General features: G+C 45.8%; 1 pseudogene across 1 annotated transcript; it reads right to left on the minus strand.

The window, feature by feature from the left end:
• Positions 1-11196: 11196 nt before the first annotated feature.
• LOC149122420 (cytochrome c pseudogene) lies at positions 11197-12638 on the minus strand (annotated as a pseudogene). Its single transcript, XR_016220214.1, has one exon. The product of XR_016220214.1 is annotated as a cytochrome c pseudogene (transcript).

Genomic DNA, 12638 nt, shown 5'->3' on the forward strand with positions numbered 1-12638 from the left:
TGTTACATCACAATGCCAGCTGCTAGATAATTTTTTAAATGAATCATAATATAAGGATATAAGTTCTTTTTTATTTTTAAGACTCACTTTATTTGAAAGACAGAGTTACAGATAGTGGTAAAGAGAGAGAGGTCTTCCAGCCGCTGGTTCACTCCCCATTTGGTCACAAGGGCTGGAGCTGTGCCAATCCGAAGCCAGGAGCCAGGAGCTTCATCTGGGTCTTCCACACGGGTGGGGAGGCCCAAGGACTTGAGCCATCTTCTACTGCTTTCCCAGGCCACAGCAGAGAACTGGACTGGAAGAGGAGCAGCCAGGACTAGAACCAGCACCCATATGGGATGCCAGCGCTTTAGGCCAGGGCGTTAACCCACTGCGCCACAGCGCTGGCCTCTAGATAATTTTTTTTTTTTTTTTTTTTTTGACAGGCAGAGTGGATAGAGAGAGAGACAGAGAGAAAGGTCTTCCTTTTGCCGTTGGTTCACCCTCCAATGGCCGCCACGGCTGGCGCACTGCGGCCGGCACATCGCGCTGATCCGAAGGCAGGAGCCAGGTGCTTCTCCTGGTCTCCCATGGGGTGCAGGGCCCAAGCTCTTGGGCCATCCTCCACTGCCTTCCCGGGCCATAGCAGAGAGCTGGCCTGGAAGAGGGGCAACCGGGACAGAATCCGGTGCCCCTACCGGGACTAGAACCGGGTGTCAGCGCCACTAGGCAGAGGATTAGCCTGTTGAGCCGCGGCGCTGGCCCTCATACGCTTCCAATCTAGCTTCTTGCTCATGCACCCGGGCGGCATGATGATGGCCCAACTACTTGGATTCCTGGCTCCTGGCTTCTGCCTGGCCCAGCCCTGGTTGTAGCAACAATTTAGAAAGTCAGGCAGCAGATGGGAGCCCTCTCTCTCTCTCTCTCTCTTTCTCTCTCTCTCTCCCCCACCATCTCTCTGTGTCTCTCTCCCTTTCAAATAAATAAATAAACCTTAGGGTGGATATGGTGGGAAGAGTCACTACATTTCTAAAGTTGTACTTATGAAATGCATGAAGTTTGTATTCCTTAAATAAGTTTTCTCTGGGGGTGGTATAAGGTTTTCCTTCCCATCCCTGTCTCCTCATTTAAAAAACAAAAACAATAAACAATAAACAAAAAAAACACAGTAGGAATGAACTTGCGTGGCCAGAAATTAGAATAAAGCCTCAAACTGAAAAAAAAAAAAAAAAAAAAGGCAGTGGTGTGGGACAGGTGCTGTGGTGCTGTGGGTTAGCCCTGCATGGGACACATGCATCCCATATCAGAGTGCCCAGTTTGACTCCCCACCTCTCTGCACTTCTAATTCAGCTTCCTGCTAATGCGAACCTCAGGAGACAGCAGGTGATGGCTCATGTACTTGGGCCACAAGGAAGACCCAGATGGAGTTCTGGACTCCTAGGTTTGATCTGGCCCAATCCTGGCTATTGTGGGCATTTGAAGAGTGAGTCAGCAGTGGAAGATTTTCTCTCTCTCTCTCTCTCCAACACCTCCACTTTCTCATCACTTCGCCATTCAAATAAATAAAGCTTAAGAAAATGGGGCACAGAGCACATTTGAATGAATAATAGTCTCAGAGACGGAGATTTTCAAAATGATGGTGAGTCTGCAGTGTCCAATTTCCACAGCAAAACACATTACAGTGAAACTGCAGAAAATTGAAGATGAAGATAAAAATCTTAAAATCAGATTGAGAAAAAGTTAACTTCAAAGGAGCCATAGTTTGATAGGCAATTGACTTGCAAATCAAAACAATGAATGCCAAGGCAGTTGAAGGGTTGTTTAATGAGCTGAAAGAAAACATTCATATACAATCCTATAGTTGGTGAACACAGCTCAAAGAAAGTCATTGTTAAACAAAAACTAAGGAGGGCATCTGAAATAAAGGAGATTCTAAAAATTATTTTTCAAACAAAAGAAAAATGATCCCAAATGGATGGTTGAAGATAAAAGAATGAGGAGCACTAAACTAAGAAGAGAGGGCCGACACCGTGGCACAGTAGGTTAATCCTCTGCCTGCGGCGCCGGCATCCCATATGGGCGCCGGTTCTAGTTTCGGCTGCTCCTCTTCCAGTCCAGCTCTCTGCTGTAGCCTGGGAAAGCAGTAGAAAATGACCCAAGTCCTTCGGCCCCTGCACCCATGTGGGTGCCGTAGCAGCCATTAGGGGAGTGAACCAACGGAAGGAAGACCTTTCTCTCTGTCTCTTTCTCACTGTCTATAACTCTCTCTGTCTCTGTCTCTCTCTCACTGTCTAACTCTGCCTGGCCAAAAAAAAAAAAAAAAAAAAAGGTGTATCTTCCAAGATTACAAAAAAAGATCTTTTTGAGAGGCAGAGAGAGGGAGGCAGGGAGGATCACGTTTCCTTCCCCTGGTTCCCTCCCTGTGTGTTCGCAGCAGCCGGGCTGTGCTGGGGCTGTGAGAAGAACTGGAAACTCAATGCAGACTTCCCACGGGTATGGCAGGGACGGAACCACCGAGTCACCGCTGCTGCCCTGTGTTGGCAGGAAGCTGACACAGCCGCGGTCAACGCAGGCGCTCTGCTGTAGACGTCGGCGTCTTCACCAGCTTACCTGCTGGGCCAAGAGCCTGCCCGTCTCATCCAAGTTTCTTTTTTTTTTTTAAGAGGAAGTGAGACGGAGGCCCCATTACCAATGTTTGTTCTGACAAGCGCTGTCCTGAGAAGCTATCTTTTTCCTGAGATATTCCCAGTAAGTAGCTCTGTGAGACTTAGAGAGAGGGAGAGAGGCAGAGACAGAGAGATCTTCCAACAGCTGATTCATTCCCCGAAAGCCCACAATAGCTGGTGCCGCGCCAGGCCAGAGCTGGAAGCCAGGGACTCAGTCCGGGTCTCCCACGTGGGTGGTGGGGACTCGCTGCTTGGGCCATCCCCCGCAGCTTCTTGGGATCCCCATTAGCAGGAAGCCAGAGAAAGTACTGAAACTCAGGTACTCGGCTGTGGGATGCAGACGCCCACCTCTAGGCCAGACGCCCATTTCTCTTCCAAGGTTTTTGGGAGACCGTGCGTCCTTAGAAGAATTAGATACCATAATTAATAAAAGAGAACAGAGAGCAAGAAAGCACATGCAGAGATTTCAAATACGGTTGCTGAAATTACATATCCTGGAGAGAGGTTTACCTAGGTTAATGCAGTAGAACTGAGTTCCACAATGAGAAAATTTCAGATACAGTATTTTTTAATAAAATATTACATGCATCTGTAAGTTGTTGAGAAAAGCCAGAATGCTCAGGCCAAAACCAAAGCAAACGTGGGCACTCAGAGGAGGAAATTGTCCAGAGACAAATCTCCAGGTTCAGAAGCCAAATGAAACCCAAGAAGGGAAAATAAAAAAAACGTAGAATACAAAAATAAAAGGGAAAAGCTTAAGAGTAGCCAGAAGAAAAAAACAACACCGACAGATCATTAAGGCAAGTGATTAACAAATAGACTCACATTTGACTTCTCTACAGCAAAAATGAAGTCAAAAAGTATGGAAATGAGGGCCTGCGTGGTGCTGCAGTGGGTTACGCTGCCACCTGCACTGCCTGTATCCCAGACCTAGGAAAGCAGAGGAAGACGGCTTGAGTATTTGGGCCCCACCTTGGGGCTGGCGCTGGACATCGTAGGTTAGGGTTCTGCCTGTGTCGTTGGCATCCCATATGGGCGCTGCTTTGAGTCCTGGCTGCTCCACTTCCCATCCCACTCCCTGCTGATGGCCTGGGAAAGCAGTGGATGATGGCCCAGGTGCTTGGGCCCCTGAACCCGGGTGGGAGACCCCGAAGAAACCCCTGGCTCCTGGTTTTGGATCCACTCAGCTCTGGTCATCGCGGCTGTTTGGGAAGTGAACCAGTGGATGGAAGATATCTGTCCTCCTCTCTCCCTCCCTCCCTCTCTATAACTTTGTCTTTCAAATACATAAATCTTAAAAAGAAAGAAAGAAAGAAAAAGTGAGAGCCTGAATGGGATTCTGTACTCAGTAAAAGCATTTCTAAAGAATGGAATCTGCTGGCTACAGTTTCTTTCAGCTCCCATTTCTATAAAGATGTCTTATTTCACCTTTATTTCATAGTCATTTTTGTCCAGGATAAATCTTTTTTTTTTTTGACAGGTAGAGTCAGAGATAGTAAGAGAGAGAGAGAGAAAGGTCTTCCTTTCCCGGGCCACAGCAGAGAGCTGGACTGGAAGAAGAGCAACCGGGACAAGAACCCAGGGTGCCGGCACCGCAGGTGGAGGATTAGGCTGGCGAGCCACGTGCCGGCCCTGCCCCATTCCCTTCTAATTTGCATGGATTCTGATGAGGAGGCAGCCATTGTTCTCATTAGTGTTTTCCTGTATGTCTTTTGTCTCTGCTCTTTTTCATGTAATAACAGCTATGTTTACTGTTACGTGTCCATTAGTACACCTTTCAATACCACTTGAAACATGTTGTCATCCTAGAGACAGTTTCCCAGAGCTTCTGATCTGATGCGCATTACTGCAAAACCATTGTAAGTTACGGAGGAGGTGTTTGGTTTTAAAAATAAATAAATCATACTGCTCAAATGAATCAACTCTTGTTAGACAAGAATTGATCAGTACTTAGCTGGTAATTTATAGCTCACTGGAAAACAACGTGACTCTATTAGGATAGTTTTCTTTTGATATTAGCAAAATCTACATTTCTGCAGTTTTAAAAAATCATTCAATATAGTAGCAGGTAGACCAATATAAAGATTGTATTGAATTTATGAAAGTCCAACAAACCTCTAAATATTTTAGATTGAATAAATTATCAAGGAAAAGCCCACTGACATGTAACTTTTTAAAAATATGATTTTTGACAATTTATATTTATGGCCAGAAGATAGTTCTCTCAAATTATGGCACTAAAAGGGCAATGTAACTCCTAGTGAATGTGTCCTAAGAACAATTTAAATTTCACAGTGCATACGTTTCTTAGATGTTTGTTCACTTACTATTGGTATCACTTAAATACGCTGTATGGTTACAGAAATGATGTACCCTACAAAATGCTTTTAAAGTTGATTCTTTTGTACAGTTAATTCCTCATGTTTCTAGTAGTAAAATAACTTAATATGGATTGGCAAAGATGCCAACTGTAATTTTTTGGTCCATTTTGGTCATTTTTTTCTTTTTAAAAAGGATTTATTTTGTTTACTTGAAAGGCAGTTACAGAGAGAGAGAGAGAGAGAGAGAGAGGAGATTGATTGATCTTCCCTCTGTTAGTTCACTCCCCAAATGGCCAGAATGGCCAGGGCTGGGACAAGCTGAAGCCAGGAGCTAAATACTCCATCTGTGTCTCCCACGTGGATGCAGGGGCCCTAGTACTTGGGCCATCTTCCACTGCATTCCCCCGCGCATTAGCAGGGAGCTAGAGAGGAGGCAGAGCAGCAGGGACTCAGACCAGTGCTTATACAGGATGCCAGCACTGTAGATGGCGGCTTAAACTGCTGCACCGCAATGTCCCCCTACTTTTTTTTCTTGATCATTCTTTTTCAGTAATTTGACTACAACGTGAGTGGGTGTTATTTTATTTTATTTTGCTTGTTTATTTATTTATGTTAAATTTTTGCATTCTGGTAAGAATGGTATTGTGAAAAAAAAAAAAAAAAGAGGAGACAAGATTGGAAATACAAAAAAGGAACATCATTACAGATCTTTAAAATATTGAAGATACCATAAGATGAAAAGAAAAGCTCAGAGGACTGTGTTGTGACACAGTGGATTAAGCAGCCACCGGTGACATGGAGTTTGAATCCTGGCTGCTCCATTTCCAATTCAGCTTCCTGCTAATGTGCCTGGAAAGCAGCAGATGTCCCAAATGCTTGGGTCCCTGTACCCATGCAGGAGACTAGGATAGAGTTCTGGGCTCCTGGCTTTGGTTCAATCTAACCCTAGCCATTGTGGCCACCTGGGGAGTGAACTGGCAGATGGAAAATCTCTCTCTCTCTCTCTCTCTCTCTCTCTCTCTCTCTCTCATTGCCTTTCAAGTAAAGTTAAAATAAATCTTTAAAAGAAAAAAAGCTCAGATTTTTCTTTTTAGCTTTTCTTTTGTAAAAAAAAGGTTTATTTAAAAGATGTATTTTGTTTTTTTCTTGAAAGGTAGAGTGGCAGAAGGAGATCTTTCATCTGCTGGTTCACGCTCCAAACGCCCACGTGTGCTGGGTTTGGACCAGGCTGGAGACAAGAGCCTCCATCTGGGCTTGAACCTGTGCTCCTATGTGGGACGCCAGGTGTTGTGAGCAGCGGCTTCATCTGCTGTGCCACCATGCTGGTCGTCCCTCAGACGGCTTTTGTTTTGTTTTTGTTTGTTTTTTTAGTTTTTTTTTTTTTAAGAGAAGGAGAGACAGAGAGGGGAAATGGAGCAGCCAGGGCTTGAAGAGGCACCCATGTAGAATGCCAGTCAGTGTTGCAGGCAACAGGTTAACCCACCGTGCCCCGTCAGCCCCTGCCTAGCCTAGTATTAAGATGCCCACTTCCCGTATATGAGTACTTGAGTTTGATGCCTGGCTCTGGCTCCTGACTCCAGCTTCTTGCTGATGGAGACTCTGGGAGGCAGCCATGGTAACGCAAGTGACTGGGTTCCTGCCATCCACATGGGAGACCTGTGTTGAGTTCACTGACTCCTGCCTGGCCCAGGTCTGGCCACTACGGGCTTCCGGGCTGTGAGCTAGTGAATGGGAGCTCTCTCTGTCTCTTTCTCTACCTCTCAAATAAACATTTTTTTTACAAATATATATATATAATCTATATTATACATAATATAGTATATATTACAAATCTATATATTTTATATTATATATTTATATAAAAGGGCAAGTGTTAAGCAAAAATGTTGATAGTCTTCTGAATGTATAAGCAAATTATTTTGTGCTTCTATATATTTTCAAAATGTTGAAAATGCCTTACTTTCATAATGAAATTTTATAACTGTTACTTTTAGAGAAGAAATATCTGCTCTTTTCCTATTTTTCATCCCAATTCCTTATATAATAGCTCTCAGGTAATTCAGTGCTAAAATAATTGGGTCTTAATCAAACTTAGCTCTAAAAATCTCTCAGCTTCTATTTCTGGGATGATTAACTTGGTTTTCTTTGCTTCAAATATGTCCTTGCCTCTAGAGGTAGAGGCTTTTGAGTGATTTATAAAATAGCTGGTCTCTCCTTTGTGTACGTAGGTAAAAGTCCACATGCAATTTATTTTGCAATGTCTGTTTTTAATTCAAGTTTTCTAACTCAAGACCTAGTTACTAGATATATATCCTGGAGGCTCACCTCACTCAAATGTTAATATATGTACCCTTCACCCAAACTCAGTATCAATGTTTGTGACCCATGTAAAACAATATTTGTGGGGCCTGCATTGAGGCGTAGAAGGTTAAGACTCTGTCTACAGTGCCGGCATCCCATATGAGTGCCGGTTTGAGTCCCAGATGCTCCACTTCCTATCCAATTCCCTGCTAATGCACCCGAGAAAGCAGTGAAAGATGGCCCGAGTGCTAGGGCTCCTGCATTCACATGGGAGCCCTGGAAGAGGCTTCTGGCTCCTGGCTTTGGCCTGGCCCAGCCCGAGATGTGTGACCACGTGGGGAGTGAACCAGTGAAGAAAGCTCTCTCTCTTTCTCCTTCTCTCTCATTATCTCTGTCTTTCATATAAATAAATAAATCTTTTAAAAAATATTTGTGATAGGTCACTGTATCATAAAGTTAAGGTCCCTCTTGTGAAGTAAAGATTATTTTAAAAAATGGTTCTAGAGTGATTTTAGTTCTTTGATTTTTTTTTAAGGTTTATTTTATTTATTTAAAAGGTAGAGTGACGCAGAGAGAAGGAAAGACGGGGAGGGGGATGGGGGGGAGAATTTCCATCCGCTGGTTCACACTCCAAATGGCTGCCGTGGTGGGGACTGGGCGAGGCCAAAGCCAGGATCCAGGAACTCCATGCAGGTCTCCCACACGTGTGGCAGGGACCTAAGTTTTGGCCATTGTCTGCTGCCTCTCAGGTGCGTTCTAGGGAGCGGAATCAGACGTGGAGCAGCTGAGATTTGACTCAGTGCTCTGACATGGGTGCCAGTGTCGCAGGTGGCAGTGTAGCCTGCTGTGCCACTACAAAGCTTTTTTAATTCCTCTTATTATTAAATTAGAATTTTAGCATGCTCCTTTTGTTAGTGCAGATGGCTTGTCTTCATGCAAGAAAGAATTCAGGCATGAGACAGAGGGTAGTGGCAAGCAAGGTAGCAAGGTTTAATGGGAGGCCAGCGCCATGGCTCACTTGGTTAATCCTCTGCCTGCAGCGCCGGCATCACATATGGGCGCGGGGTTCTAGTCCCGGTTGGGGCGCCGAATTCTGTCCTGGTTGCTCCTGTTCCAGGCCAGCTCTCTGCTGTGGCCTGGGAGGGCAGTGGAGGATGGCCCAAGTGCTTGGGCCCCTGCACCCACACAGGAGACCAGGAAGAAGCACCTGGCTCCTGGCTTCGGATCGGTGTAGCTCTGGCTGTAGCGGCCACTTGGGGGGTAAACCAACAGAAGGAAGACCTTTCTCTTTGTGTCTCTCTCTCACTGTGTAACTCCATCTTAAAAAAAAGGTTTAATGGGATAGAGCAACTGTCAGAACGGATGGACAACTCTCCAGTGGGAATCAGAGAGTGAGTGTCCAGTCATTCAGGCTGGGATAAGCAAGGTTACATAGGTTAATGGAGAGAATACACCTGCCTGGCCAGGTGGGCATCGGAGCCAAAAACCGAGAGCCAAGCTAGGAGAAATACACCAGGTAGAGCAAACGGGCGTCCCTGAGAGTGCAGCTGGGATCCAGACTGGGGCCTCGAAGGCCTTCCCTCCCTTTCTATCCTCGACCCCCACCTGGGCAAAGGGTTTGTTGGCTGTGAAGTTGGTGAAAATTCTCCCAATGCTTATTGCCCGATATCATCAGAGTGGGTAGCCCACTTGGAGCTGGGCAGAGAGGATTCTTCTGGGTGCTTTCCTTGGTGGTGGTGATGGGGGGTGGCGAGGGGAGGCTGGGGCCGCCTGGACCGTTACTGGGGTTTGGGGAGGTCTCTGGAGTATAAACACTGGCTGCTTGCAAGGCTGCTGGAGGCTGCTCCGTTCCTCTCGGCAGGTGTGTGTTTTCCTTAGGCCCCTGTCACACTCATAGGCTAATTCCTGTCTTCCTACCCAACACTTTGTGTTTTGACAAGGTGAAACATACCTGACTTAAATTTAAGCGTGCTAAAATTCCATGTCCTCTGTCATGAGCTCCCTTTTGTATGCGTGTGCGTGTGAAAAATTTCAAACTTGTAAGAAAGTTGACAGCTAGTACTAGGAACGACTAGATATATTCTCCATCGCTGGTTCAAGCCCCAGATGGCTGCAGCACGTAGGGCTAGGCCAGGCTAAAGTCAGGGGACAGGAACTCCATCCATGTATTCCATGTGGGTGGCAGGAAGCCAGCCACCTGCTGCCTCGCAGGTGCGTTAGCAGGATGCTGTGCTGGATTGGAAATGTGGAGTAGCCAGGAAGCAAACCAGGCACCCTGAGCTGGGATATGGCCTCAAGAGCAGCAGCCTAACCTGCTGTACCACAAGGCCCCCACCCTTATCCTCTGTTACCTCATCTTGCCAGTACTTGGTTCTATTGTAATTGTACTGCAAGACTATGCATTTTGTTCCTCCAGACCACCTGTAAGCAGTTATTCTTTCTGAGCTGTTTCCCCAAGCACAAAATGAGGACAAATAGGAAGTTTTAGTTTAGGGTAGAAAGTTTTAATTTAGGGTAGAAAGTTTTAGATTAGCTTCATTAATATAATTAATGCAATTTCTTTTGTTTGGATGTCAAGAAAGACATTTTAAAAATCCAGCAGGCAGATGTTTGGCGCAGCCATCAGCCATTGCTTGGGATGTCCACATCCCGGACTGGACTGACTGAGTTCCAGTCCCAACTCCACTCCCGATTCAAGCTTCCTGCTGATGACTCTGGAGGTAGCAGGGAATGACTTACGTATTTGAGTTCCTAGATCCTGACTTCAACCCTGGCTGTTATGGACACTTGGAGGGTGAACCGGCAGATGAAGATCAGTCTCTCTCTCTCTCCCCCCACCCCCACCTTTTATGCAATTTTTAAAAGTGTTGCTTCTGGCCAGTGCCGCAGCTCACTAGGCTAATCCTCTGCCTGCAGCACCGGCACACCGGGTTCTAGTCCCGGTCGGGGTGCCGGATTCTGTCCCGGTTGCCCCTCTTCCAGGCCAGCTCTCTGCTGTGGCCTGGGAAGGCAGTGGAGGATGGCCCAAGTGCTTGGGCCCTGCACCCCATGGGAGACCAGGAAAAGCACCTGGCTCCTGCCTTCGGATCAGCGCAGTGCACTGGCCGCAGCGCGCCGGCCATGGCGGCTGTTGGAGGGTGAACCAACGGCAAAGGAAGACCTTTCTCTCTGTCTCTCTCTCTCACTATCCACTCTGCCTGTCAAAAAAAAAAAAAAAAATGTTGCTTCTAGGGGCCAGCGCTGTGGCGAAGTACGTTAATCCTCTGCCTGCAGCGCTGGCATCCCATATGGGTGCCGGTTCTAGTCCCTGCAGCTTCACTTCTGATCCAGCTCTCTGCTATGGCCTGGGAAAGCAGTAGAAGATGGCCCAAGTCCTTGGGCCCCTGTACCCACGTGGGAGACCCGGAACAAGCTCCTGGCTTCTGGCTTCGACTTGGCTAAGTCCAGCCATTGCGGTCATTTTGGGAGTGAACCAGTGGATGGAAGATCTTTCTCTCTGTCTCTCACTGTTTGTAACTCTACCTCTCAAATAAATAAAACCTTTAAAAAAAAGTTTATAAAAAAATCCAGCTATCTTTATACTGCCTATATGTGGTTACTTTAGAAGACACTTCTTTTTTTTTTTTTTTCATGATCTATAATTCTGTTTTTAATTCTCTTAAGTCTTGTGATCACATATTTTAGAGGCTTTGTGCTGATAGTATCTCCTCTACCTTAGTCCTTCCATTGAGCTGGCAAAAGCACCATTACTAAACACAAATATACAGTGGCTCCTCAGTGTTATGTGTTTCCAAATGGCTGCTTACAGACAATCCTGAATTTTAACTCAGTCTAAGGTAGTAAAGAATTCAACAGCAAGTGTAACTTGTTACTCCACCTGGTCATGCTGACGTTCAAAGCACCTGACCTTACAGATCATCTATAAAATGTGAGAAGTGTTAAATATTCTTTATTTGATATGCATAAACCACACTAAAATGCCTTTCAGTAAGTAAAAGGCAGAAGTTTAGATACAGGAAATTCTAATGAGATTGCCACAGCTAAGACCAAAAGTACGAAGTAGACGTTTCCAAATGTCTTCAGCTCTTGCCTTAGGTAGGTAAAGAACAAGGGAATCTCGTTCAGTTCTGAGACAGTGAGGCAATTTCCCCAGCATTTAAATCTAAATCCAATCTCCCAACAGGTTTTGGGATGGCATTGACAAGTTTTGTTAGTTAAGTCCAATCATATCCTTAGAAGGGGAAAACAGTGAGGGCATTCACTGAACTGGAATTACTACCAAAATTTCCTATTTAACCACACAAGGCAATATTAGACTGTTGGACAAAAATATTTTGTCAGCCATTCATGATCTGAATTCTGGTGTATGAGAATTAAATTATGGTGCACATAAAAAAAGTCACGGGACATTGCTGTTTTGTAATAAATAAGGCAGTGGCCATCTATTACTCATTCGTAGCTTTTTTGAGATAAGCTATCAAGTCTGCCCTTTCATTCTTCTTCTTAATGCCAGCGAAGATCATTTTGGTTCCAGGGATGTATTTCTTGGGATTCTCCAAATACTCCATCAGCGTGTCCTCTCTCCAGGTGATGCCTTTGTTCTTGTTGGCGTCTGTGTAGGAGAATGCAACGGCCTGACCTGTCTTCCGCCCGAACAGACCATGGAGATTTGGTCCAGTCTTGTGCTTGCCTCCCTTTTCCACAGTGTGGCACTGGGCACATTTCTGAACAAAAATCTTCTTGCCTTTTTCAACATCACCCATTTTTAACTCGCTCGTTAGTAGCTCGCGCCCCAAAGGACCGCACCGGGAAGCTGGACGTCCCGCTCTCTTTTAGAAGACACTTCTAAAAAAATGTCTTCATTTGAGAGACAGTGAGAGAAACAGAGAGGAAGAACCTCATCATTTGGGGTCACTCCCCAAATGGCTGCAGGAATTTGAGAGTCAGTAATTCAATTTGAGCATCCCGTGTGGTTGCAGGAACCCAGGCGCTTTGCTGTGGGCTAGGCTGGGCCGCATTCACATCCCAGCTCCTGCCTTTTACTTAGAGAAAATGCTGAGTTCAGGCACAAGCACGGCATGTAGCATGATAACGTTTATTTGGAAAGTGAGAGGAATATGTAGGCACAGGACACTTTCATTTAGGGAGAGGAGGCCAGGAAAGTTAACAAGGAGAATTTCATGGGGGCCGCGCTGTGGCCCAGGAGGTTAATGCCCTGGCCTGAAGCACCAGCATCCCATATGGGTGACGGTTCAAGACCCAGCTACTCCACTTCCGATCCAGCTCTTTGCTATGGCTGGGAAAGCAGTGGAAGATGGCCCAAGTCCTGCACCCACCTGGGAGACCAGGAAGAAGCTCCTGGCTCCTGGCT

This window comes from Oryctolagus cuniculus, chromosome 14, assembly GCF_051225735.1.
Source record: "Oryctolagus cuniculus isolate XC-2025 breed Fujian yellow rabbit chromosome 14, ASM5122573v1, whole genome shotgun sequence".
NCBI classification, from domain to species: Eukaryota; Metazoa; Chordata; class Mammalia; order Lagomorpha; family Leporidae; genus Oryctolagus; species Oryctolagus cuniculus.